General features: G+C 44.5%; 3 long non-coding RNA genes across 3 annotated transcripts; 2 read left to right on the plus strand and 1 right to left on the minus strand.

The window, feature by feature from the left end:
- The first annotated feature begins 1186 nt into the window (after positions 1 to 1186).
- LOC140579078 (uncharacterized) lies at positions 1187 to 2613 on the plus strand. Its single transcript, XR_011983298.1, has 2 exons — positions 1187 to 1650; positions 2232 to 2613. It is a non-coding gene; the product is annotated as an uncharacterized lncRNA (long non-coding RNA).
- Positions 2614 to 5541: 2928 nt separating this feature from the next.
- Positions 5542 to 8494, minus strand: LOC140579089 (uncharacterized). Its single transcript, XR_011983301.1, has 2 exons — positions 7695 to 8494; positions 5542 to 6040 (listed from the first exon to the last, which is right to left on the minus strand). It is a non-coding gene; the product is annotated as an uncharacterized lncRNA (long non-coding RNA).
- Positions 8495 to 11071: 2577 nt separating this feature from the next.
- On the plus strand, positions 11072 to 12679 carry LOC140579202 (uncharacterized). Its single transcript, XR_011983348.1, has 2 exons — positions 11072 to 11714; positions 12298 to 12679. It is a non-coding gene; the product is annotated as an uncharacterized lncRNA (long non-coding RNA).
- Positions 12680 to 27190: the final 14511 nt, after the last annotated feature.

A 27190-nucleotide genomic window follows, 5' to 3' on the forward strand; every position in this document is an offset into this window, starting at 1 on the left:
GTATTTTATTCGCACACTTTGGGGCCCTTAGTGCCAACTGAGCAATGTTTAAATGCCACAGCCTACCTGAGTATTGTTGCTGACCATGTCCATCCCTTTATGACCACAGTGTACCCAGCTTCTAATAGCTACTGCAGCAGGGTAACATGCCATGGGACAGAGCTTATATCATCTCAGACTGGTCTCTTGAACATGAAAATAAGTTCACTGTACTCAAATGGCCTCCACAGTCACTAGATTTCAATAGAGCACCTTTGGAATGTGATGGAATGGGAGATTTGGATGGATGGATGGATTTGCATGAGGGTACAGCAGACAAATGTGCTGCAACTGTGTGGCCAGTGTGTGTATCTTCTTGACAATGATTAACTGGCACCAAATACAGCACACCTCCAGAAAAAAGTTACATTTGGAATAAAAAGGGTGGTTATACACTGGACCCAGTGCCTTGAGACCCTTCCTGACAGCAGATGTCTTTACAATCACTGTTATTCAAAAGCACTATAATACTGTTAATCATTAAACGATCAACAAAAATGTCTTACTTTGAAACAGTGCGGGGCCTCAGCTGACACCCGTTTAAACTGGAATAGAGAATTTGATATTCGTTTTGTGAAAGGGAAAGTTTCCATAACAATGTGAGCAACTTATTTTTAAATACGTGATTTAAGTATATGCCAGGAAACCGAGTATGTAAGTATAGTGTAACCCAGTAGAAATAGTTATTTTTATATTATAATAATTATTTATTTATTTATTTATTTATTATTTTCATTCAAAATGTATTTATAAGTTATATCTAATGAACCAAACTATGGTTATTTGAATTATTTTTTTTTGGTTGATTTAGTTGCCTGCCAAATCATTTTATGGTAATTGGCCAAATTACTCAGTAGTGCCCTACTATAGGCGGGGAGGGGCAAGTCCCGCCCTCATTCGGGTAGCAAATTGGAGTACCGTATCCATACGCGCACACTGGAGCGACCGGAAAAATCCAATTAACTGACAGAGATCGAGACAAACTTTTGTGGATGATAGCACAAAAGTTGGTGCTAACCATAAACAAAAAAGAAAAAAGTGTTTATAAGGCATACAAGAGTGCCCGAGACGACCAAAGCCTGTGGATGTAGGTTTTGTGGATATGGACCGCAGGGCTGTCAAGTTTTGAAGACAGGCAAGAGTGACATTCCACAGGATGCCTTTTCATTGATTGGCTATTGTGTAGGCCGTTTCTTTTTTTTGAATGGCTGATAAGTGACAGGCTCTTGGGGCAAATCTTGTCCGACTTCATAAAAGAGGCGTGTTTCCGACGAGAAGCTACGTTTTTCTTGACGTTTCGTGACGTTTTCATCCGAGTTCCGGACTTGGAGAGAAATAATCGAGCGCAGCATAATGTCACTCAACTCAGAATTTCCGAGTTCCGAGAGAAAAACGAACGCACCATTAGACTCCAGCGGAGACACGCTTGTTTTATAGTGAGGCGTTACTGTGCCCCGGTCTGGGGAAAAATTGGGCTCTGCGGCATATTAGCCTACGAATTATTTTTCCGCGTGAGAAATACAATGTGTGGCGGGAGTGCGTGACAAAAGACTGAAAAGAGTGACTGTCACTCTCAATGCGTGACACTTGAGAGCCCTGTGGACCGTCTTGGTGAGTCACGCTATGCTAATATCGCTAACAGCAGTTGCCTCTGTCGCGCCGCCATTTAGCATGTGTGTGCGCCTGTGTGCTGCTAATGCTGCGTGTAGGATGCGGTGGCTATTGTAGTAAGGTAAAAGTTTTTTTTTTCATTAAAACGGCACATACTTTAGTGTTAGTCTGAAGGAAATGAATGTGTAATGTGACTGTATTGTTTATTTTGAGGTTAATTGGTAAAGTTTTGTGTACGTTTAACATCATTAAAATTCCTGTTAACTTGGACAAAATGGTGTTCATCGAGATTGGAAAAAAAAGTTTAAAATGCGTGAAATATAATAGACCTTGAATGTGATAATTCATCAGTTATAATCATAATTAATGGTTAAAAAAGAGAAAAGCTAAAAACAAGTAACTCATGGACCATGGATTAAAGAAAAATACACTCCATGAAGTGATGTGTGGAAAAGATCCTTTATCAAATGACTATCAGATAGGAATTTTTGTTTTGAAAACTAGATTTAATGTGAAATATGGCCATAAATGATTAAAATGTTAAGCCTGATACAGTAAGGGTTTTATATATTGTTATGCAGGCTAGGTTATTGACATCCCCGGAAGTTCTTTGGACTCTGGAAACAAGAACTGGATTTTCTCCCTGACAAGGGAGATGGCACGCCACTGGGAAACCTGATTGTGGATTCTTCAAAAAGGGAACTCCTCCGTTCCTTCTTCCTTGCTCAAGTTCACCGGTGTGGTAGGATTTGAACCATTTTCATCGGTATTGATTTACCTGGGTGCACCCACCGACTGAAAAGACGTTGAACTGAAAGGACAAAAGACTCTGACTGAACTTGGAATGACAAATTTACTTTACAGAATGTGAGCTGGAATTGTGAATCTAAGTTTAAAATTGTAGTAAATCTGATTTTTTGTGTTTTTTTTTATTCTAAATACAAGGTGTTCAGTTTACACTCATCCCTGGTTCTGTGTCTTCCCTTTCTGACTACTACACAGCCCAGCATTTACCTCCTTGAACCTAGACACTGGTCCACCACCCAATTAACTGATCTAAGCTTACGTTTGGTTTTCTGAAATCATAAGCAGGTCGGCAGGGTGGTTACAATAGCATACGTGTATATCCCATGCACGGTCTGAATAAGGACCCCACGTATATTTACGTATATTAAGCTGTAGTGATGAGGATTCTCGCATTATCTGCGCTGACATTTTACGCGGGATCGTGGTGATACCGCTCCGACGGTGACACTGGTCCTGCGCTCATATTTCTTGGCTTGTCTCGGCCAGCAGGGGACATAGCAGCGTCGCCCCGCTCGTGCCGAGAAGATGAGCGACCGTTGAGCAGCAGATACTTATATGAAGCAGAACGAAAATCGCGAGAGCAACAAAGAATGCACGCGGTGCGCTCTGGCCAAAACGCCGTCTGGCATTTCCCGAAGGGTTCAGGCGGAGCTGGGTAGCTCCTTGCTGGTGTCGCGCCATATTTTGTGACCGTCGTAATGCGTGACTTCAGGGGTGCCGTTTCACACGTTATTGGGAATGAAGGTTCCTGTTCACATGCACGTGCCTTCTGCACATCTTACGTACCGTAATTTTTTAATTTTTCAAGGCAGCAGCAGCGTTTCCACTTTTTGTTCCGTCATCTTATTTGGGGACATTCTAAAACGCTTAATGTGAAAAAGCTTAATGTCGCTATTTTGGTACATTAAACCACACCAAGTTTGTCACACACCAAAAGCTAAGGATAAAATAAAACCATAAAACAAACAGGTGAGACAGACCAAAGGCCAGCCTTGTTCCATGACTGGAAGGGTGTCAACTTTCAAGCTGCTCATGCAACCCACTGAGCTACATAGCAGGCCAGGGAATAAGGATTCCCTGTCATTGCACAAATAAATCACTCCAGGTAATAGCAGACGCTATAGAAATGGAGGTGAAAAAGAAGAGATGGAAGAGAGAGGAGAGAAAGCAGAAGAGTCAGAGATCAGGAGACGAGCAAGAGAGAGAGTGAGCTGGGGCATTAGGGGCAGCGGGAGCAGCAGCTGCAGAAGCTGGGGCCGTTGGGGCATTAGGTGTAGGAGCAGTAGTAGGAATAGTGGGTGTAGCTGCGGGGGGTTTGGCTGCAGCAGGAGCTGTAGGATGGGGGTTGAAGGAGCCAAAGTTGCAGCCAGAGCAGACAGTGTAGGAGAGGCTGCAAAAAATGCAGCTGAAGCTGTGGCAGAGATATCAGGAAAAACTGCAAAATAAACTTGGGAATTATGGCAGAGACTGACAAAAGCAAAGGAAACACTATATATAAATTACTATAGTAGATCAAATGGAAGGAAGCAGCTGCTTCAGTGATAGATGCAAGTAAACAGCTGCTACATTAATTAGATGTAAGGAAAGAGCCGCTTCATTGATTAAGCTGCAGGGCAGGCAGGACTATCTACTGTGACAGAAGTGTGGGGTGCCACACGAAAACTAGTCAGACCTGGAGAATAAGCTCTCACACAGCTTCAGCAGCGACTCTGCTAAGATGGGATGACTGTTCCCAGCATGAATGCGATCATGTCATCCTAACCACATATTTACATACACGGGCTACCAACTGGGGGCATCAAGAATAATTTAATGAAAGAAGCAATGATAATGGAAGAATAATAATGGCAAATCATTTCTTCTCAAAGTATTTGTCTTGCAATTAATGTCATCTAATATTATTGCAATTAATTTGCATATTTTGTAAAATGAAAATCTACACTTTGTGCAGCTTCTATCCCGAGCACAATCCACATTAAAAGTTATTGACCCTCTGATTCTGCTATCACTTACTTTTCAGTAATTTCAAGTAAACATTATGTGTGTTGTATTTGTATGATGAAATCAATCTTTGAGCTCGGTATGAAATAACTGATATAAACACAGTCATTCAAACTTAGGCACTTTTCAATTTTGTTTTGTCTTTCAATAAAAGCTGCAGCATCAAATCTGGCCAGTTCTGATCTGCTTGCCATTCTTGCCTAAAAAACAAATGCTGGGGTTATCAAAAACTATGTTATATAGCTATATTCCAGATTTATCACATCTTGGAGCTCCGAGGAACCTCCTTCTCCATACATATCCCTCTTTCCCTCTCTTCCCTCAAATACTGTTACATTTGTGTTTTTTCCCACTCACACCCTGTCTTGATCATGCTCTGACTGCATGGCATCCATATGCATGGCAAATTATTTTACAGTCTTATCTTATATAATAGGATATGAACATTGAATTTGATAGTTATCTTTTATTTTCACTTCTGAACACAACGCACGAACATGAAGGAATCGTTTGCATTTGCAACCAACCCCTCCGCAAAAGCCCCAGCGGAAAACTGGCCGCGGACCGGGGTGGGAATCCCCAAGCTGGAAGGCAGTACTGCTTCATGTTCACATTAGCTAGCTAGCTAGCTAGTTAGCATGGATTCAGAATGCACTGTACTACAACTATAAAGGACGTAACGTGACACAGTAAAACAATTACTAACTGGCAATGCACGTTAGCATTACTTTAAATGACAACTTTACCTGTTACTTACCAGAAGAGTCGCCTATACGTTAGCCGAATGACAGCAGGCAGAAGCCGGCACGTTTTCCAGTAATATACCGGAGTTAAACTTATTTACACACTTTTAACACAAACACTGGCAGCTATTAACTCATAGGTGGTAGTAAAGCTGAAATTAAAATAAATAAACACTTATTTTGATACTTTTTTTTGGGTTGTTTTTTTACTTAACCGTTCCTTCCTCCCATTCCTTTATCTCTGCTTATTGACATTTAGGAGAGAGTGCCAAACATAAATTAACGATGCAAGATTTTCAAACCAAGACAGACAGCACAAAATAGACGACAAAGACACAAATATTGAATATATGTTTTATTGTAAAGCTCATATCCAAACATATCTTATCGTAGCATATCTACAAACACATTTATTATGGTATAGCACGATATCACAGTACACCGTCTCAAAACGTTTTACAGCATCCCCACCCAAAGCCCCCAGTGAGTAAGCCATAGGCGACAGTGGCAAGGAAAAACTCCCTATTAGGAAGAAACCTTGGGAGGGACCAGACTCAAAGGGGGAGCCCATCCTCCAGGGGCCGGCAGGGAGAGTCAACTTATCTAACTTCCCAACCTTAGCTTATCTAACTTACCTACCTTAGCTTATCTAACTTACCTACCAACACCTAAACGACATCATTATTAATACGCCGTCCCCGTCCATAGCCCATTATTAATCCATTACTCCTGGCGGATTGCTGAGGCTGCCCCTGGCCCCTCTCAGGTCGCCGGTCACTGGAGCCATCGAAGTCCATGCTTCGCCGTCCCCGGCCATAGCCCATTAGTCCAGCAGTATTCTGTTTAAAGACAGGGAGTGTTTATTGATATTGTATTGAACCTCTGTGGGTATTAAAGGGATATCCACAAGCAAGCCAGCAATAGTCCTAATTCACACTGTGGTGTATGCGAAACCCCCCCTCCTAAGCGGCAGCATATACGATTCCATCCAGCACCCTCCCTTAGCTCGCCATATTGCACGAGCCCAACTACCCATCCTAAAACAAACACACACATACATACACAAAGCAAATTAAAAAGGGCACTTCCCCATCTTCCACGAGAGCCACACATAGGGTCTGGTCAGCTAACTGGCAGAGAGAGTGTTATGCCGAAAAAGGCATCCCTGTCGAAGAATGCATGCCTGTCTCTAAATGACTGATTGGTCACTGATCTGAAACGAGTTGAGCTACTTTGTCGAGTTAGGCTACCGTAGTGCTAATCGATAGGCCTATTCCTTACCCTAATCCCCAATAAACCCGTAAAACCCTAACCCCAAAAAAAAACCCCTAAAACCCTAACCCTAACCCCCAAAAAACCCCTAAAAGCTCAACTCGTCAGAACACCGGCATGCATTCTGCGGCAGGGATGCCTTTTTCGGCATAATTTATGTTATACTCTAATTCAAGTGTTCTAATAGTCTCTTAATCTAGGGCTTTACCTTCGGCATATAACACTTCCTCCGCGTCTTATCTATCCTTTCCGTTTCCTTACTTGTTATTTTTATTTTGATAATAATTAAAATTTTGATCTTGATTACTTTAATTTCGTTTCTCTCCATTTTATAGAAGACTTAAAAACACAGTCACTCGTTAAAGCGCTGGAAAGAAGTTTGAGAAAAGAAGCACATGTGATTCAAAAGTAATCAAGCTGTTGTCACGGATGCCCATTCGTACCATAACTGACAATACGATCCTATGCAAGTCGTCGGCGACTTTCGGCTGCGATCGGCTCCGACTGACCGGTCGTAGGTCCGATTCGGCCGTAAGCAGGGTTGCCAACTCTGACGCATCTGGCGTGACACTCACGCTTTCAAACTGAAACGCTCACAGCAAGAAATCTTACGGCGAATATCTATTAATCCATTTTAAACCTAAAATTGGCTACATGAAAAGCGTTTGGGCAGTTTGTAAATAGTCTGCAGGGTTTGCAAGGTAATAAAACTGTTATATACATGTAAATATACGTGTGTAGACTTGTCTCGAATTCAAAATCTCACGCCAACTCGATCATTCGCTGTCTAAAGCTATACGCGCTGCAATGTCTTGTAGTACTTATTTTATGTGCATTCGCGCTGTTATGACAAGAAATCAGTGTGCATTTTAGCTACAAATTAGCCACATAAATGTTTAAATGCAGGGTAATTTTTCGTCATAACAGCGTGGACGCACATAAAATAAATAGGCATTTGCGCTGCTATAACAAGGAATTGCCGCGCGTGTACGGGGAATGCGCAGGGGAGACCGGGTATGGTTGTAACACTTTTTGCTAATCGATAGCCCTAACCCTTACACTAACCCCCCAAAAACCCCTAAAACCCTAACCCCCTAAAAGCTCAACTCGTCAGAACACCGGCATGTACAGTATTCTACGGCAGGGATGCCTTTCTCCGCATAAAACATATGTTATACTCTAATTCAAGTGTTCTAATAGTCATTTAATCGAGGGCTTTACCTTCGGCATGTAACACTTCCTCCGCATCTTATCTATCCTTTCCGTTTCCTTGCTTATTTTTATTTTGATATTAATTTTAATTTTAATCTTGACTTTAATTTCGTTTTTCTCCATTTTTTAGAAGACTTCAAAACACAGCCACTCGTTAAAGCGCTGGAAAGAAGTTTGAGAAAAGAAGCACATGTGATTCAAAAGTAATCAAGCTGTTGTCACGGATGCCCATTCGTACCATAACTGACAATACGATCCTATGCAAGTCGTCGGCGACTTTCGGCTGCGATCGGCTCCGACTGACCGGTCGTAGGTCCGATTCGGCCGTAAGCAGGGTTGCCAACTCTGACGCATCTGGCGTGACACTCACGCTTTCAAACTGAAACGCTCACAGCAAGAAATCTTACGGCGAATATCTATTAATCCATTTTAAACCTAAAATTGGCTACATGAAAAGCGTTGGGGCAGTTTGTAAATAGTCTGCAGGGTTTGCAAGGTAATAAAACTGTTATATACATGTAAATATACGTGTGTAGACTTGTCTCGAATTCAAAATCTCACGCCAACTCGATCATTCGCTGTCTAAAGCTATACGCGCTGCAATGTCTTGTAGTACTTATTTTATGTGCATTCGCGCTGTTATGACAAGAAATCACTGTGCATTTTAGCTACAAATTAGCTACATAAATGTTAAAATGCAGGGTAATTTTTCGTCATAACAGCGTGGACGCACATAAAATAAATAGGCATTTGCTCTGCTATAACAAGGAATTGCCGCGCGTGTACGGGGAATGCGCAGGGGAGACCGGGTATGGTTGTAACACTTTTTGCTTTACCACCTATAACTCACTGAATTGTTGAGCTAGAGAATTACATTTTTTATATTAAGTAATATATATTAACAGTTAGACAAAAGAAGCAAAAACACTGGCCACACTGTGCTATATGGTTCAAAAAGAAGTTTTTGAAGACTGCCCATAACTCATATATCCACTAGTGTGCTAGAACAAACTTTCTTAATGGTATGTATGCTTAATCTATACTGTACTACAATGCATCTGAGCAGAAAAACATCCAAGTCAAATAAAAATAATGTGTGTGTGCGTGTTCTTAATCGGTCACAATGCTGACAAATGAATCTTGGTAACCCTGGAGTACAGGCTTGGTGTGCCCAGATACTGTCAGTCTATAATACAGGTCTGCCGCCTGAGTCAAATATTCTGCCAGCACCTTCTCCTGCACCTCAGAGAAAACTTTGTCGCTGCTGTGGTAACCTACACTGGGAAGATCACTGGACCCCTGGTCTCTCAGCTTCTGCAGTGATTTGCAGTATCTGCTCAGTGTTACATGGCAGATCTCATGTGTCTTCACAACTGACCTGACTGACTTGCCCTTCCTTATGACCACATCAGATGCTTTTTTTAAAACACTGGCAGGCACACCTTTCAGTCTTTCTTTTCCACTGTCTAGACATTCTGTAAAATTATTAAAATCAAGAAAGTGTCCTTATTTGTATGTAAGGGGATGGTTGTAACACTGTGTGTGTTACAACCCAGCCCAGCCCTCTTAGGTATTGCACCTTCCTCTGTTGATCTAAGTGCTGTTACTGGACTGATCATTAAGCAGTGAGGCAGATTGCACCACCAACTACATAGTACATGATCAGATAGACTAGAAATACACTCACTGGCCACTCTATTAGGTATACCTGTTCACCTGTCTGTATGTCAGCAGCACAATGTATAAAATCATGCAGATCAAAGTCATGCTCGTATCAAACACCAGAATGAGGATTTAAGTGACTTTGAAGGTGACATTGTTCTTGGTGTTAGGTGGACTGGTATGAGTATTTCAGAAAATGCTGATCGACTGGTATTTTCACCATCTTTAGGGTTTACAGAGAATGGGCCGAAAAAGAAAAAACATCCAGTGAGCTGTGGTTCTCTGGGAAAAAATGCCTTGTTGATGACAGAGGTCAGGGACAGACTGACTCTAGGTGATAGAAAGGCAAGAGTAACTCAACAACTCGTTACCACCAAGGTATGCAGAAGAGCATCTGTGAATGCACAACACATCCAACTCTGAAGCTGATGGGCTACAGCAGCGGAAGACCACACCAGGTGCCACTCCTGTCAGCTACAAACAGGAAACTGAGGCTACAGCGGGCACGGGCTCACCGAAATTACACAATGGAAGACTGGAAAGAGGTTGCCTGGTCAGACGAGTCTCAGTTCACTGCTGCAACATCCAGATGGTAGGGTCAGAATTTGGTGTAAGCAAAATAAAACCGTTGATCCATCTTGCCTTGTATCAACAATTCAGACTGGTTGTGGTATAATGGTGTGGAGAGTATTTTATTCGCACACTTTGGGGCCCTTAGTGCCAACTGAGCAATGTTTAAATGCCACAGCCTACCTGAGTATTGTTGCTGACCATGTCCATCCCTTTATGACCACAGTGTACCCAGCTTCTAATAGCTACTGCAGCAGGGTAACATGCCATGGGACAGAGCTTATATCATCTCAGACTGGTTTCTTGAACATGAAAATAAGTTCACTGTACTCAAATGGCCTCCACAGTCACTAGATTTCAATAGAGCACCTATGGAATGTGATGGAATGGGAGATTTGGATGGATGGATGGATTTGCATGAGGGTACAGCAGACAAATGTGCTGCAACTGTGGGCCAGTGTGTGTATCTTCTTGACAATTATTAACTGGCACCAAATACAGCACACCTTCAGAAAAAAGTTACATTTGGAATAAAAAGGGTGGTTATACACTGGACCCAGTGCCTTGAGACCCTTCCTGACAGCAGATGTCATTACATAATTGTTATTCAAAAGCACTATAATACTGTTAATCATTAAACGATCAACAAAAATGTCTTACTTTGAAACAGTGCGGGGCCTCAGCTGAGACCCGTTTAAACTGGAATAGAGAATTTGATATTCGTTTTGTGAAAGGGAAAGTTTCCATAACAATGTGAGCAACTTATTTTTAAATACGTGATTTAAGTATATGCCAGGAAACCGAGTATGTAAGTATAGTGTAACCCAGTAGAAATAGTTATTTTTATATTATAATATTTATTTATTTATTTATTTATTTATTATTTTCATTCAAAATGTATTTATAAGTTATATCTAATGAACCAAACTATGGTTATTTGAATTATTTTTTTTTGGTTGATTAGTTGCCTGCCAAATCATTTTATGGTAATTGGCCAAATTACTCATTAGTGCCCTACTATAGGCGGGGAGGGGCAAGTCCCGCCCTCATTCGGGTAGCAAATTGGAGTACCGTATCCATACGCGCACACTGGAGCGACCGGAAAAATCCAATTAACTGACAAACTTTTGTGGATGATAGCACAAAAGTTGGTGCTAACCATAAACAAAAAAGAAAAAAGTGTTTATAAGGCATACAAGAGTGCCCGAGACGACCAAAGCCTGTGGATGTAGGTTTTGTGGATATGGACCGCAGGGCTGTCAAGTTTTGAAGACAGGCAAGAGTGACATTCCACAGGATGCCTTTTCATTGGTTGTTGTGTTGTATTTTACCCAGATACAGTAGTACTATTTTCTGATTGGCTATTGTATAGGCCCTTTCTTTTTTTTTGATTGGCTGGTAAGTGACAGGCTCTTGGGGCAAATGTTGTCCGACTTCATAAAAGAGGCGTGTTTCCGACGGGAAGCGACGTTTTTCTTGACGTTTCGTGACGTTTTCATCCGAGTTCCGACTTGGAGAGAAATAATCGAACGCACCATAATGTCACTCAACTCAGAATTTCCGAGTTCCGAGAGAAAAATGAACGCACCATTAGACTCCAGCGGAGACACGCTTGTTTTATAGTGAGGCGCTACTGTGCCGCGGTCTGGGGAAATATTGGGCTCTGCGGCATATTAGCCTACGAATTATTTTTCCGCGTGAGAAATACAATGTGTGGCGGGAGTGCGTGACAAAAGACTGAAAAGAGTGACTGTCACTCTCAATGCGTGACACTTGAGAGCCCTGTGGACCGTCTTGGTGAGTCACGCTATGCTAATATCGCTAACAGCAGTTGCCTCTGTCGCGCCGCCATTTAGCATGTGTGTGCGCCTGTGTGCTGCTAATGCTGCGTGTAGGATGCGGTGGCTATTGTAGTAAGGTAAAAGTTTTTTTTTTTTCATTAAAACGGCACATACTTTAGTGTTAGTCTGAAGGAAATGAATGTGTAATGTGACTGTATTGTTTATTTTGAGGTTAATTGGTAAAGTTTTGTGTACGTTTAACATCATTAAAATTCCTGTTAACTTGGACAAAATGGTGTTCATCGAGATTGGAAAAAAAAGTTTAAAATGCGTGAAATATAATAGACCTTGAATGTGATAATTCATCAGTTATAATCATAATTAATGGTTAAAAAAGAGAAAAGCTAAAAACAAGTAACTCATGGACCATGGATTAAAGAAAAATACACTCCATGAAGTGATGTGTGGAAAAGATCCTTTATCAAATGACTATCATATAGGAATTTTTGTTTTGAAAACTAGATTTAATGTGAAATATGGCCATAAATGATTAAAATGTTAAGCCTGATACAGTAAGGGTTTTATATATTGTTATGCAGGCTAGGTTATTGACATCCCCGGAAGTTCTTTGGACTCTGGAAACAAGAACTGGATTTTCTCCCTGACAAGGGAGATGGCACGCCACTGGGAAACCTGATTGTGGATTCTTCAAAAAGGGAACTCCTCCGTTCCTTCTTCCTTGCTCAAGTTCACCGGTGTGGTCGGATTTGAACCATTTTCATCGGTATTGATTTACCTGGGTGCACCCACCGACTGAAAAGACGTTGAACTGAAAGGACAAAAGACTTTGACTGAACTTGGAATGACAAATTTACTTTACAGAATGTGAGCTGGAATTGTGAATCTAAGTTTAAAATTGTAGTAAATCTGATTTTTTGTGTTTTTTTTTATTCTAAATACAAGGTGTTCAGTTTACACTCATCCCTGGTTCTGTGTCTTCCCTTTCTGACTACTACACAGCCCAGCATTTACCTCCTTGAACCTAGACACTGGTCCACCACCCAATTAACTGATCTAAGCTTACGTTGGGTTTTCTGAAATCATAAGCAGGTCGGCAGGGTGGTTACAATAGCATACGTGTATATCCCATGCACGGTCTGAATGAGGACCCCACGTATATTTACGTATATTAAGCTGTAGTGATGAGGATTCTCGCATTATCTGCGCTGACATTTTACGCGGGATCGTGGTGATACCGCTCCGACGGTGACACTGGTCCTGCGCTCATATTTCTTGGCTTGTCTCGGCCAGCAGGGGACATAGCAGCGTCGCCCCGCTCGTGCCGAGAAGATGAGCGACCATTGAGCAGCAGATACTTATATGAAGCAGAACGAAAATCGCGAGAGCAACAAAGAATGCACGCGGTGCGCTCTGGCCAAAACGCCGTCTGGCATTTCCCGAAGGGTTCAGGCGGAGCTGGGTAGCTCCTTGCTGGTGTCGCGCCATATTTTGTGACCGTCGTAATGCGTGACTTCAGGGGTGCCGTTTCACACGTTATTGGGAATGAAGGTTCCTGTTCACATGCACGTGCCTTCTGCACATCTTACGTACCGTAATTTTTTTATTTTTCAAGGCAGCAGCAGCGTTTCCACTTTTTGTTCCGTCATCTTATTTGGGGACATTCTAAAACGCTTAATGTGAAAAAGCTTAATGTCACACCACACCAAGTTTGTCACACACCAAAAGCTAAGGATAAAATAAAACCATAAAACAAACAGGTGAGACAGACCAAAGGCCAGCCTTGTTCCATGACTGGAAGGGTGTCAACTTTCAAGCTGCTCATGCAACCCACTGAGCTACATAGCAGGCCAGGGAATAAGGATTCCCTGTCATTGCACAAATAAATCACTCCAGGTAATAGCAGACGCTACAGAAATGGAGGTGAAAAAGAAGAGATGGAAGAGAGAGGAGAGAAAGCAGAAGAGTCAGAGATCAGGAGACGAGCAAGAGAGAGAGTGAGCTGGGGCATTAGGGGCAGCGGGAGCAGCAGCTGCAGAAGCTGGGGCCGTTGGGGCATTAGGTGTAGGAACAGTAGTAGGAATAGTGGGTGTAGCTGCGGGGGGTTTGGCTGCAGCTGGAGCTGTAGGATGGGGGTTGAAGGAGCCAAAGTTGCAGCCAGAGCAGACAGTGTAGGAGAGGCTGCAAAAAATGCAGCTGAAGCTGTGGCAGAGATATCAGGAAAAACTGCAAAATAAACTTGGGAATTATGGCAGAGACTGACAAAAGCAAAGGAAACACTACATATAAATTACTATAGTAGATCAAATGGAAGGAAGCAGCTGCTTCAGTGATAGATGCAAGTAAACAGCTGCTACATTAATTAGATGTAAGGAAAGAGCCGCTTCATTGATTAAGCTGCAGGGCAGGCAGGACTATCTACTGTGACAGAAGTGTGGGGTGCCACACGAAAACTAGTCAGATCTACACTTTGTGCAGCTTCTATCCCGAGCACAATCCACATTAAAAGTTATTGACCCTCTGATTCTGCTATCACTTACTTTTCAGTAATTTCAAGTAAACATTATGTGTGTTGTATTTGTACGATGAAATCAATCTTTGAGCTCGGTATGAAATAACTGATATAAACACAGTCATTCAAACTTAGACACTTTTCAATTTTGTTTTGTCTTTCAATAAAAGCTGCAGCATCAAATCTGGCCAGTTCTGATCTGCTTGCCATTCTTGCCTAAAAAACAAATGCTGGGGTTATCAAAAACTATGTTATATAGCTATATTCCAGATTTATCACATCTCGGAGCTCCGAGGAACCTCCTTCTCCATACATATCCCTCTTTCCCACTCTTCCCTCAAATACTGTTACATTTGTGTTTTTTCCACTCACACCCTGTCTTGATCATGCTCTGACTGCATGGCATCCATATGCATGGCAAATTATTTTACAGTCTTATCTTATATAATAGGAAATGAACATTGAATTTGATAGTTATCTTTTATTTTCACTTCTGAACACAACGCACGAACATGAAGGAATCGTTTGCATTTGCAACCAACCCCTCCGCAAAAGCCCCAGCGGAAAACTGGCCGCGGACCGGGGTGGGAATCCCCAAGCTGGAAGGCAGTACTGCTTCATGTTCACATTAGCTAGCCAGCTAGTTAGCATGGATTCAGAATGCACTGTACTACAACTATAAAGGACGTAACGTGACACAGTAAAACAATTACTAACTGGCAATGCACGTTAGCATTACTTTAAATGACAACTTTACCTGTTACTTACCAGAAGAGTCGCCTATACGTTAGCCGAATGACAGCAGGCAGAAGCCGGCACGTTTTTCAGTAATATACCGGAGTTAAACTTATTTACACACTTTTAACACAAACACTGGCAGCTATTAACTCATAGGTGGTAGTAAAGCTGAAATTAAAATAAAGCAACACTTATTTTGATACTTTTTTTTGGTTGTCTTTTACTTAACCGTTCCTTCCTCCCATTCCTCTGTCTCTGCTTATTGACATTTAGGAGAGAGTGCCAAACATAAATTAACGATGCAAGATTTTCAAACAAAGACAAACACAGCACAAAAGAGATGACAAAGACACAAATATTGAATATATGTTTTATTGTAAAGCTCATATCCAAGCATATCTTATCGTAGCATATCTACAAACACATTTATTATTGTATAGCACGATATCACAGTACACCGTCTCAAAACGTTTTACAGCATCCCCACCCAAAGCCCCCAGTGAGTAAGCCATTGGCGACAGTGGCAAGGAAAAACTCCCTATTAGGAAGAAGCCTTGGGAGGGACCAGACTCAAAGGGGGAGCCCATCCTCCAGGGGCCGGCAGGGAAAGTCAACTTATCTAACTTACCTACCTTAGCTTATCTAATTTACCTACCAACACTTAAACGACATCATTATTAATACGCCGTCCCCGTCCATAGCCCATTATTAATCCATTACTCCTGGCGGATTGCTGAGGCTGCCCCTGGCCCCTCTCAGGTCGCCGGTCACTGGAGCCATCGAAGTCCGTGCTTCGCCATCCCCGGCCATAGCCCATTAGTCCAGCAGTATTCTGTTTAAAGACAAGGAGTGTTTATTGATATTGTATTGAACCTCTGTGGGTATTAAAGAAAGACTCTGTCTGTCTACCCTTAGGCTTCCATCCACTTTAAGCTCACATCATTTATTCCTTACCCTATAGGATGGATAGATTTGGACTAATTCAACATTACTTTGACCTGGGTCTAAAGTATGAAGAAATCCTTCGTATTTTAAGTGTTAAACATGGGATTGTTATCAGCATGAAGACACTTAAAAAAATCTTAAATAGAAATGGACTTTTTCGCAGAAAAAAATTTGACAACTTATTTGATGTTATTCAGTTTATTAGAAAAGAGCTCCAAGGCTCAGGCACATTGCATGGTTATAGATGGATGTACAGTGAATGCAAGGAAAAAGGACTTCATGTGCGCAAAGAAGATGTCCGCCTCAATGCGAAGAAAAAGAAGACTGCACAGAAGAGCTTACTTTTCAAAGGGCCCCAACTTTCTATGGCATGTTGACTCCTATGAGAAACTGAAGCCATTTGGCATTTGTATCAATGGGGCAATAGATGGATTCTCAAGGAGAATACTATGGTTGAATGCATACTGCACAAGCAGTGATCCTAAAGTCATAGGGGGTTACTTCCTTGAGACAGTAAGTAGTCTTGGTGGCTGTCCTCGAATCTTGAGAGCAGATATGGGAACAGAAAACAGCACCATTAGGGATATGCAGCAGTACTTGCGACATAGCGATATGGATATTATCATAAATTATTAAACTATATTTTCTGCCACTAAAACATTTTTATGAATGTATTTACTATATGTGAAGCTGAACTGTCTTGTGTAAGTAGATGATCTTTAATCACAAGAAATGAGTAGCATGGGTATATTTGTAGCAATAGCCAACAATACATTGTATGGGTCAAAATTATAGATTTTTTATTAGGATATTAAGTAAAGATCATGTTCCAAGAAGATATTTTGTAAATTTCCTACCGTAAATATTTCAAAACATATTTTTAGTAATATGCAATGCTAAGTGCTTTATGTGGACAACTTTAAAAGTGATTTTCTCAATATTTTAATCCAGATTTTCAAAGAGTTGTATCTTGACCAAATATTGTCCTATCATATCAAACCATACATCAATGGAAAGCTTTCAGAAGATCCCAAATTTTAAAAAATTAACTGACTGGTTTTGTGGTCCATGGTCACATATTTGCTTACTGGAAAAGTGACAACAACCTAAATTCGCTTCATGTTGTGAAATATAACATCAGTTATAACATTGCATTCAGCCAGAGAGCTGACAACAAGGAATGACAACATAACTTGGGCATTATTTGCTTTATATTGTTTTTTACCTTCTCCTCTCGAAACACTGACAGAGTTGCGTCATCCAACTCTCTATCGTTTTTTAGAAAATTAAGAAAATCCTCCATTTTAAAAAATAAACAATACAATGAATCCAGGTGTCACGATCGGGCTCCGGTGATCCGAGAAGCAGGGAAACGGAGCCAGGAAGTCGGGTACAAACGGGGTTTTAATGCTCGAGAGACAGACAGGTAGGGACATCGACGGACACTACAATGACAAGTCTGGGGAAGACTGACTCAGACGAGGACTAAATACAAAAGACAAGCTAGACTTAATAGGACACAGGCGATCACAATCAGGGCTGAACACGAGGTAACGAGGTGGGCGTGGCACACATTAGGATCGTACGGAGCGGGGTGTGACAGAACCCCCCCCCAAAGGCGTGCACACCGGGCGCGCCCGAGAGGAGGCGACGGACGAGACGAGGGCAGGAAACAGGACCTGGAAGACAAAAAGCAAAACCTCAACCAAAGGCGGGGAACAGAACGGAGACACAGAACTGGAACAAGGATGAGAAGAAAGACAGGACCTGACAAAGGACAGGGAATGCAGACAGGCAAACAGAGAAGGGGGACACAGAGGGAACACCCACAGGCGACACGAAGGGGCCAGGAGTGAACAGAGGAGACACAGAGGGCAGAGGAGCAGAGACAGGAGGCAGAAAGGGAAAGGGAGGAGGAGCAGACAGGGGAGACCAAACTGGAACGGAAGGGGGACAAAAGGGAGCCCGAGGGAGCCCAGGCGGGCGACGGGCAGCGGCCGGAGGGGCCACAGGCGAGAGGGAGAAGGGAGCTGAAGGGGACCACCCAGGGGCCAAGGGAACGGGACGAGGGAGTGACGGAGGGGACACGGAGGGAGCAGAAGGGAACACCAGTGCAGGCAGGCAGGAGGGGGACGCCGCGGCAGGCGGAGGCGCAGCCGGAGCCGGGGAAGGCGCCGTCCGACGCCCAGCCGGAGCAGGGGGGCCCGGAGGCAACCGACATGGAGCCGGAGGCGGGACCGAGGACCGGCACCGAGGATCCAGGTGGGGACCCGGCGGAGACCGCCGACCCCGAGGCGGAGGACCGGCAGGCAGCCACCGAGCCACAGCCAGGGGCCGAACGGGCGAGCCAGGGGGCAGGGCGGGCGGGACCCGGGCCCGACGCCTGTGTCCCCGTCCCTTACGGGACACTGAAAGACGGGGTCCTGGGGGGTGTCGGCCTTGCCGGGGTAAGGGCGAGGGAGTCAGGAGGGAGGCAACAAGCGGGGCAGCCGGAGCCTCGGGCGTGGCCGCAGGCGGGGCAGCCAGAGCCGCGGGCGTGGCCGCAGGCGGAGCAGCCAGAGCCGCGGGCGTGGCCGCAGGCGGAGCAGCCAGAGCCGCGGGCGTGGCCGCAGGCGGAGCAGCCAGAGCCGCGGGCAGGACGGGAGAGGCGGCCTCAAGCAGGGCCGCGGGCAGGGCCGCGGGCAGGACGGGAGAGGCGGCCTCAGGCAGGGCCGCGGGCAGGACGGGAGAGGCGGCCTCAAGCAGGGCCGCGGGCAGGGCCGCGGGCAGGACGGGAGAGGCGGCCTCAGGCAGGGCCGCGGGCAGGACGGGAGAGGCGGCGTCAGGCAGGGCCGCGGGCAGGACGGGAGAGGCAGCCTCAGGCAGGGCCGCGGGCAGGACGGGAGAGGCAGCCTCAGGCAGGGCCGCGGGCGTGTGGCCAGCAGGAGGCGCCTCGGCGGGCACCTCAGGCAGAGCGGAGGCAGCTGCAGGCGTGCGACCAGCAGGGGCCGCCTGGGCAGGTGCCTCGGGCCTCCGGTCAGCAGGGGGCGCCTCGACGGGCGCCGCCAGCACGCGACCAGCAGGGAGCGCCGCCATCACACGGCCAGCAGGGGGCGCAACCGCGGCCACCTCAGGCAGTTCAGGCGCCGGCAGGACCGGCGAGACAGGCAGTTCAAGAGCCGGCAGGACAGGCGAGACGGGCAGGTCAAGAGCCGGCAGGACAGGCGAGACGGGCAGGTCAAGAGCCGGCAGGACAGGCGAGACGGGCAGGTCAAGAGCCGGCAGGACAGGCGAGACGGGCAGTTCAGGTGCCGGCAGGACGGGCGCCGCCGTCACGTGGCCAGCAAGGGGCACCTCGGAGGGCATCTTGGGTGTGCGGCCAGCAGGGGGCACCTCGTCGGGCGCTGCAGTCACTTGGCCAGCAGGGGGCGCCTCGGCGGGCGCCGCAGTCACTTGGCCAGCAGGGGGCGCCGCAGCGGGCGCCGCCATCACGCGGCCAGCAGGGGGCGCCGCAGCGGGCGCCGCCATCACGCGGCCAGCAGGGGGCGCATCCGCGGCCACCTCTGGCAGTGCCGCAGACAGAGTGGTGGCAGCTGCAGGGACTGCAGGCAGAGCAGGTGGGTCAGGCAGGACAGGCGATGCCGCTGGCAAGGCGGCGGCAGCTGCAGCAGGCGGTGCCGCGGGCAGAGCGGCGGCAGCAACAGCAGGCAGTGCCGCGGGCAGAGTGGCGGCAGCAGCAGGCGTTGCCGCGGGCAGAGCAGCGGCAGCAGGCAGTGCCGCGGTCAGATCGGCGGCAGCAGCAGGCGGCTCTGGCAGGTCCAGAGCAGGCAGGTCTGGAGCAAGCAGGTCCAGAATAGGCACGCCTGGGACTGCCCCTTTAAGGGCGTTTGGGACCCGGGGAATGCCGTCTCTTACGGCGCGTATTCCTCCGTGGCCCAGGCACGCCGGCCGGTAGCCGTAAGCCTCTAACGGAGGTGGCTTTTCCTCAACGTGAGGCGTACCGGCATCAGCGGCGTCTTCCCAGGTGGAGAGAAGTGAGCACGCTCCCAGGAAGAACGTCGGGGCGGCTGTCTTCTTTCTCCTGCGCCTCTTCCTCTATGGAAGAGCAGGGCTCTCTAGCACCCAGGGCAGGTCTCCAGAGGTGGGGGGTTGAGCGGCAGAAGCCGCGTCACGCTCAGTTTTGCGCCCCGGAAGAGCCGTCTTTCTGGAGACCGGGATGGAGGTAGGTGGTGAGTCGGGGGGCGGCTCCCAAGAGACGTATCCCAGAGGGGACAGCCAAACTGCTTCTCTCCCTCAGCCGCTGTAGGTGTTTTCCCACCTTCTTATGCAGCTGCTCCTCACCGATGTCATACCTTCCTTTTATGAGGACCCAACATCTTTCCACCAGCGGGCGGGCTACTGGATCGTCCTGGAGCTCCAGCATGTTGGTCCACCATATGACCTCTTCTTCTACGGGGAGATCCTCCCCGGTAGCGCTGAGCGTTGGGGTGAGACTTGTCATTCTGTCACGATCGGGCTCCGGTGATCCGAGAAGCAGGGAAACGGAGCCAGGAAGTCGGGTACAAACGGGGTTTTAATGCTCGAGAGACAGACAGGTAGGGACATCGACGGACACTACAATGACAAGTCTGGGGAAGACTGACTCAGACGAGGACTAAATACAAAAGACAAGCTAGACTTAATAGGACACAGGCGATCACAATCAGGGCTGAACACGAGGTAACGAGGTGGGCGTGGCACACATTAGGATCGTACGGAGTGGGGTGTGACACCAGGTGGCTGGTTGAATCTGCCGGCAAATACTGGGGGCGGGGCCACAAATCCATGAGTACAGTTTACTGTATAGATTCATTTGTAGAGGGTCTTACACTTACTGTACTTAAAGATTGCGATCCAACGAAGAACTATAGCAGCAAGAAACCTGTTGATATGAAATGACATTTTAATTACTAGATTGTTTGAAGCAGAAATATGAGCTATGGCTTTTCTTAATTACTATTCTTGAGTTAAGTAACCGTCGAACCGTGCGACGCATGCATGCTCCGAACCGAGACAAGCGAACCGAACGGTTCGGTTTTTTTTCATGAACCGTGCCATCCCTATAAATCACATCTTAAAAGTACTCAGTTGTGCTTCCATTTTTAATTTATTTATTTTTTTGTTATTGTTTGTTTTATTGATAATTTCATGTTGTTTTAGCATGTCATACCCACCTGTCTAGGGACTACAGATGTAAACTAGCGATTGTGCTATAATCTGGCTCATTTACAATCATTACTTGATTATTTCATTGTAGTGTTTGTTCATTAATGTGCATTGTCCCAAATAAATAAATAAAATTAAAAAAAAATAAAAAACTGGTGTGTGTTTTTAAAGGGCAGGACAGCTTTCAGCAACACGTCCAATATAATCACACTGATTGGACTCAAGGTTGGCTCACTCCTGGCTCCAATTAGCTCTTGGAGAAGGCATTAGGCTAGGGGTTCACATACTTTTTCCACCTTGCACTGTGATTATTTACATGTTATGTTCAATAAAAACATGACAACATATAATGTTTGTGTAGTATTATTTTAAGCAGACAGTGTTTTTCTATTGTTGTGACTTAGATGAAGATCAGAGCACATTTTATGACCAATTCATGCAAAACTCCACGTAATCCCAAAGGGTTCACATACTTTTTCTTGCAACTGTAAGTTGAATGATCCTGCTTGTGTTATGTCCCGGTCTAGGGTCAGGCGCAACAAAAGGTGGAGTGAGACCACTATTTTGGTATTTATGGTGGGTTTATCAATGGTGGGAACCACTTCAGGAGCCGACAAGGCCAAAATAACAAACAAAACACCTCTAACTGGAACCTAAAGAAGATACCACTTACCTAACCCAAACAACAGAAAACAAAGGTACACAAAACTAATCTATCTCCCTGACTAATTCCAAAACAGTGAGAAAACTTAATCAAAGCAAAATGGCGTCGTGCTCCCTACTTCCCTAGCTACCCACGGAGAACCTCAATGGGTGCAGATATGTACAGAAATTTACAGATGTTTACAGAACAGAATCCACAGCAACCAAATCCAAAGAAAAGGGCTAGGCAGAAATCAATGGTCAAACAGCAAAAGGGGTCAAGCACAATACTTCACCAAATTAGATAAATCACATGGTTTTTGGCAACTAAAACTGGACGAACCAAATGCTAAGCTGTGCACATTCAGCATGCCCTTTGGGAGTTGCTTTTAAGGTAAAAGTGCCTTTAATCCCCACCTGGATAGGCCGGGAGATCAAAGGTTTGTGCACAGAGTTGCAGTTAAAGAGATGATAATGCCATTAGCCAGAGATATCTTAAATTCTGGAGTTGGACTTTAGAGAGAGGAATGTTGGACATGATGTGCACTTTATACAAATTCTTAGTGAGAATATCTGACAAAAGTAGAATGGCCCCTTGGAGATGCCCCTCCCTTTTAAGGGCCACAGTCCACCACTTTTACCATACAAGAGTTGTATAAAAGAGATGGTTTACGGCTTCATAAATTCACTTCAAGTGAGAATGAAGTCCTTCTTTGTGTCGAGCTTTCTGAAAGAGTAGGAAGTGATGAACGCCTCGACGTTAATCCTAATGCTGCATCAGTTGAACATGCTCCTGGGGTTCAGTGGCTAATAGAGAGTGGCCTCATTACCTTTAATATAAACCTAAAAGGCAAGCCAGATGAAAGACATGGTATTCTGTCAGTCATAGCTTCCTTGTATAATCCACTTGGGTTTGTGGCTCCATTCATCCTGAAGAGGATGTGTGTTCTACAGGAGCTATATTGCAGAAATATAGAATGGGATGATCTACTTCCTCAGGACTTAAGCCCATGGTGGGAGGAATGGAAGTTCAATCTCATACAGCTGAGAGGGCTCTCTATTCTAAGATGTTATCACCCACAAGGCTTTGGCGAAATTGTCAGAATAGAACTATACTACTTCTTAGAAGCTAGCAGTGTAGGATATGGTGCATTTTCCTACTGTAGGTATGAAAATGATAAGAACAAAGTCCGCTGTTGTTTTGTTATGGCCAAGGCTTGGGTTTCTCCATTACAGATTATAAGCATTCCTTGTTTGGAACTTTCAGCCACTGTGATCACTGCTAGGCTGAGTGTTCTGCTGAAAACTGAACTCAGCATGAAGACTGATGAGGAATTATTCTGTACAGATTCACAGGTCATTCTAATTCTAGCCTACATTAATAATGAAGCCCAAAGGTTTTATGTATTCGTAGCCAGTCATATCCAGAAGATTAGAGAAAACACCAAGTCCAGTCGGAGGCATTATGTGCTACTACTGAAAACCCAGCAGATCACACCTCTAGGGGGGTTTGTGTATCAGATATCCATTTAACAAACTGGATAATGAGTCATAAAATTTTATGGAAGCAAGAAGCACACCCAGCACTTAATCCATCCACTGATTTGCTAGTTGGGGACCCAGAGGTTAAAGTTGTTAAGGCATTTGCAACCATATCCATCAAGGTTTTCATCATGGATGATGCTTATTAAGGTTGCAGCAAGAATTAGGAGACTGGGGTTGGAGCAAAAGTGTTATACTGATATTGTGATTGTAAAAGAACAAGGGAGCTGCAGAAGCAGTAATAAAACTTTTCTAGCAACAGACATTCAAAGAAGAGATAAAGGCACTCAAAAGAGATGAAAGTCTTCAATGTTTGACCCAATTTTGGAGAATGGGCTACTCTATATATTGGTGGAAGGCTGAAATATTTGTCTTTCTGTTACTAACTCAGGGCATGGTGCAGGCAGAATTGAGGTTGACGAACACACAAGGGTGAAGGACAGAGAGGGGAAAGGCAGGATGACCAGCAGTGCCCGCTGGCCACAGAGGAAAGGACACAGGAGGAGGGAGAGGGCACCATCAAGAATTCAAACACCTGCTAATTTTGCCCAAAGATAATCATATTACCCAGCTACTGTAATTTCACTTTACTATCACTCTCAAGTATGTCATCAAGGCAGAACCCAGACTCAAATATGGCATTAAATTAGTGCAATCATGTTTCTCTACGCGCTCGCGTTTGCACAGCATTTGCTGGCTCGCTCGGCGTTAAATTAGGGCCAAAAGTAGAACCACGCACGCGAGCAGAAAACACATCCTCTCTACGCGCTCGCTGGACCCTATCTACGCGCTCGCGTCTGCACAGCACTCACTTGTATGGAGGGAAATCCCGGACATTTTTCAAAAGGAAATTTCTCATTTGCAATTGCGTTTTCCATATGTGGACGCATAAAGTGTGAAATAATTCAAATGCAATTGCAAATTTTGCATTACCATTTGCTTTTTTGCTTTCGCGACTGCCAAATTTCAAATGAAAAAGCAAAGTCCATTTGCAGTTGCATTTTCCATGTCTTACAAGTTATGACCCTGTCATATTTAAATAGCAAAATCAATTACCACCTCTGTTTTTTCACTTTCTCTGCGTCGCGTATGTATCCTGTCAAAACTCAAACGCAATCGCAATTAATTTTGCATTTGAATTTCCGACGCATTACACAGAAACCTATAAATCAGCGTCAGGGGTGGGACTATACTGTGGAGCGTGATTGTATGGGGAGTGATGTCACTCGCAGTCGACGACCAAGAGGGGGAAATTTGAGCAATGGAGGTGATCGGTGAAATTGTGGAGGAACTTATGATGCTAGCGCAGCAAGTTGACGATAGTTCTTTCTGTTGCTCAGAAGTCATTTAGTTTTGGACAGGTTAAATGAGTTTGTCGCCCTGAAGAACAACATCAGTAATGTTGTCTTCGCCAATCTGAGTGAAGTGGCTGACAGGCTTTTTGTAAGGGACAGAACAACTAAAGGACCAGGACTTCCTTTGATAGACATACCACTAGAGATGATTAAGTACTACGTTGTGTGTGGTTACTCATGTGTCCAGCTTGCGCGCCTGCTTGGAGTATCTGAGCGAAAAAAACATGGCTATTGCCATGGTAACCACAACCATGATTTTTCTGCAAAAATCATACTTTAAGGTATTTGTGTGGTTATACAAATGGTGATCAGTACACCAAAAAACATAGGACGTCCTGGTCCTTTCGTGATTTTGCACAAATCACGAAATGGTTTGAAGCGCAAAAATAATCGGTGTGCATCATTGTCTATGTACTGGACATCACGATCCTGTCATTAAAAACGCCCCACCTTCCGTTAAAAGTTATTAAAGCCATAAAACTGAATATCGAATATGAGGCCAACTTAACCGCAGTTAGGGACAAGTTATCTTCATCTTCTACCAAAGCAAACAGCCAATCGTAGTCAATATTTAAAAAAACCAATCAAAGGAGCGGAGATATTAGCCACTGTTCCCGCCTCCAAAGTGTCAAAATTCATCCTGTCGAGCGAGTGAGTGCTGTGCAGATGCGAATGCGTAGATAGGGTCCAGCGAACGTGAGCGCGGAGAGAGGATGTGTTTTCAGCTCGCGAGCGCACATGTGCTCGTGGTTCGACTTTTGGCACTAATTTAACGCCGAGCGAGCTAGCGAGTGCTGTGCAAAAGCAAGTACGTAGAGAGCATGGGTTTTCTGCTCGCAAGCGCATATGCATGGTTTTTATGCACGCGAGTTTTGACACTAATTTAACTCCATACTCAAATGGATTTTGGATTATTGGTTGTAGCAAGTTGGTTGCCAAAGTGATACACAAGTGTGATGTAGAAAAATGAGGCATCCAGTGGAGGAACAACATATGGCTGAGCTCTCTAAAGAGTGTGTTGAGGCATCTGCTCCGTTCACAAAATTCGGAATGGACAGCTTTAGGCCATTTATGATCAAAAGGAGTCGCAAGGAACATAAGCCATATGGCATGATATTTACCTGTGTATATTCTCGAGCTGTTTATGTTGAAATGTTAGAAGATCTATCTACAGACTCATTTATCAGCCTAAGGGGCACTGTGTGCCAACTCCACTGTGACCAGGGCAGGAATTTTGTAAGAGCTAAGAATGAATTCCAAGAATAACTTGTTCTTGGTGCTGGTGCCCGTCCTGAGCTCGTTCTGGGCTGCATGGTTGAGAACAAGCAATGCATCTCCACCAGTTTCAAAAAAGACAGAACAGAAATGTTAAGTGGGCGGAAGTGAAAGCAAAGTGAAGGTTAATCTGTATTTTGTTTTTTGGATTTATTTTGCACCATTTATGTGAATTATACAAGTGTTTTGGTGCAAGACAATATTTCACGTAAAATATCTTATTTTCAGCAAATACTGTCCATACCGTTTTAAGCTATTTTATGACATTCTGTCTCCGTAAAGGCTCCCCCGTCTATGTTTGTCAGTTTATTCTTGCTCGCTGTATTACTGCTGTCCTTTTAAGGATTGCGCAGTAATGCTAAAAACTGAACTTTGCTGTCCACCTCATGATCTCTTATACACTCAAATGCCACAATATTTTATTTGACCTGTGATATATTTATACTTCATTATTAAATCTGACCAGCACATCTTTAGTTTTTCACAGAATAAAAAAACAATGTAACCTTATTCTGCTAATAAGCTGGCAAGTTGTTTCACTGACAGCACCCACATTAGTAGACTAAACTATATTGGTTATGGATTGAATTTTCCACGAATTGTTTTGGATGTGATTTCCCTTCCACTTTCGCTGATGTTACGGTGCCAAATTCTGAGTCCAGGTTTTCTGTGGTGCCGTGCTTGAGCCATTTTTCAAGGCAACCAGCAGCTTCTCCTCCCTCCTGTTTATTCCAACCGCTGACCCTGAAACCCTATTGGCTATTTGAGCTAACACAGGCATGTTGGGTTTCACTGGTTGGGCTGCTTTTCTGCTCAGGGCTTGGGAACCATTACCATGGCAACAAGTGATCAACTAGACCTGGGCATCGCACTTGTTCAGAAGTATATACAAAGCTTACTAAATAAACTGATGGGGAGTAAATAGTTAATAAGATATCAAATAACAAAAATACTAATTTTCCCATATACATACCACTATACCGTACATTATTACACATTGTAGCTTAATTATCGCCAGCTGCAGTCCCAACCTGACCAAAATATCCTTGATTGCTTGGGTTCTGATGCAGTTTATTAGATCATTCATCATAAGAGGAAAAGGCTGTATAGCATGGTCATCACGATACGGAAATCTGCTCTGAACTTCAGATTTATGGTGTTTGCAATTTAAACAAAGCTGGGAAATTTTCTGTATAAAACAGTAAAAAGGTTGTCTTTGCTATAGATAGACAAGACATATACACAACTTCTTTATTACCCAATTTATTAGAAAATATTGAA

The sequence above is a fragment of the Paramormyrops kingsleyae genome, chromosome 17, assembly GCF_048594095.1.
Source record: "Paramormyrops kingsleyae isolate MSU_618 chromosome 17, PKINGS_0.4, whole genome shotgun sequence".
Taxonomy (NCBI): domain Eukaryota; kingdom Metazoa; phylum Chordata; class Actinopteri; order Osteoglossiformes; family Mormyridae; genus Paramormyrops; species Paramormyrops kingsleyae.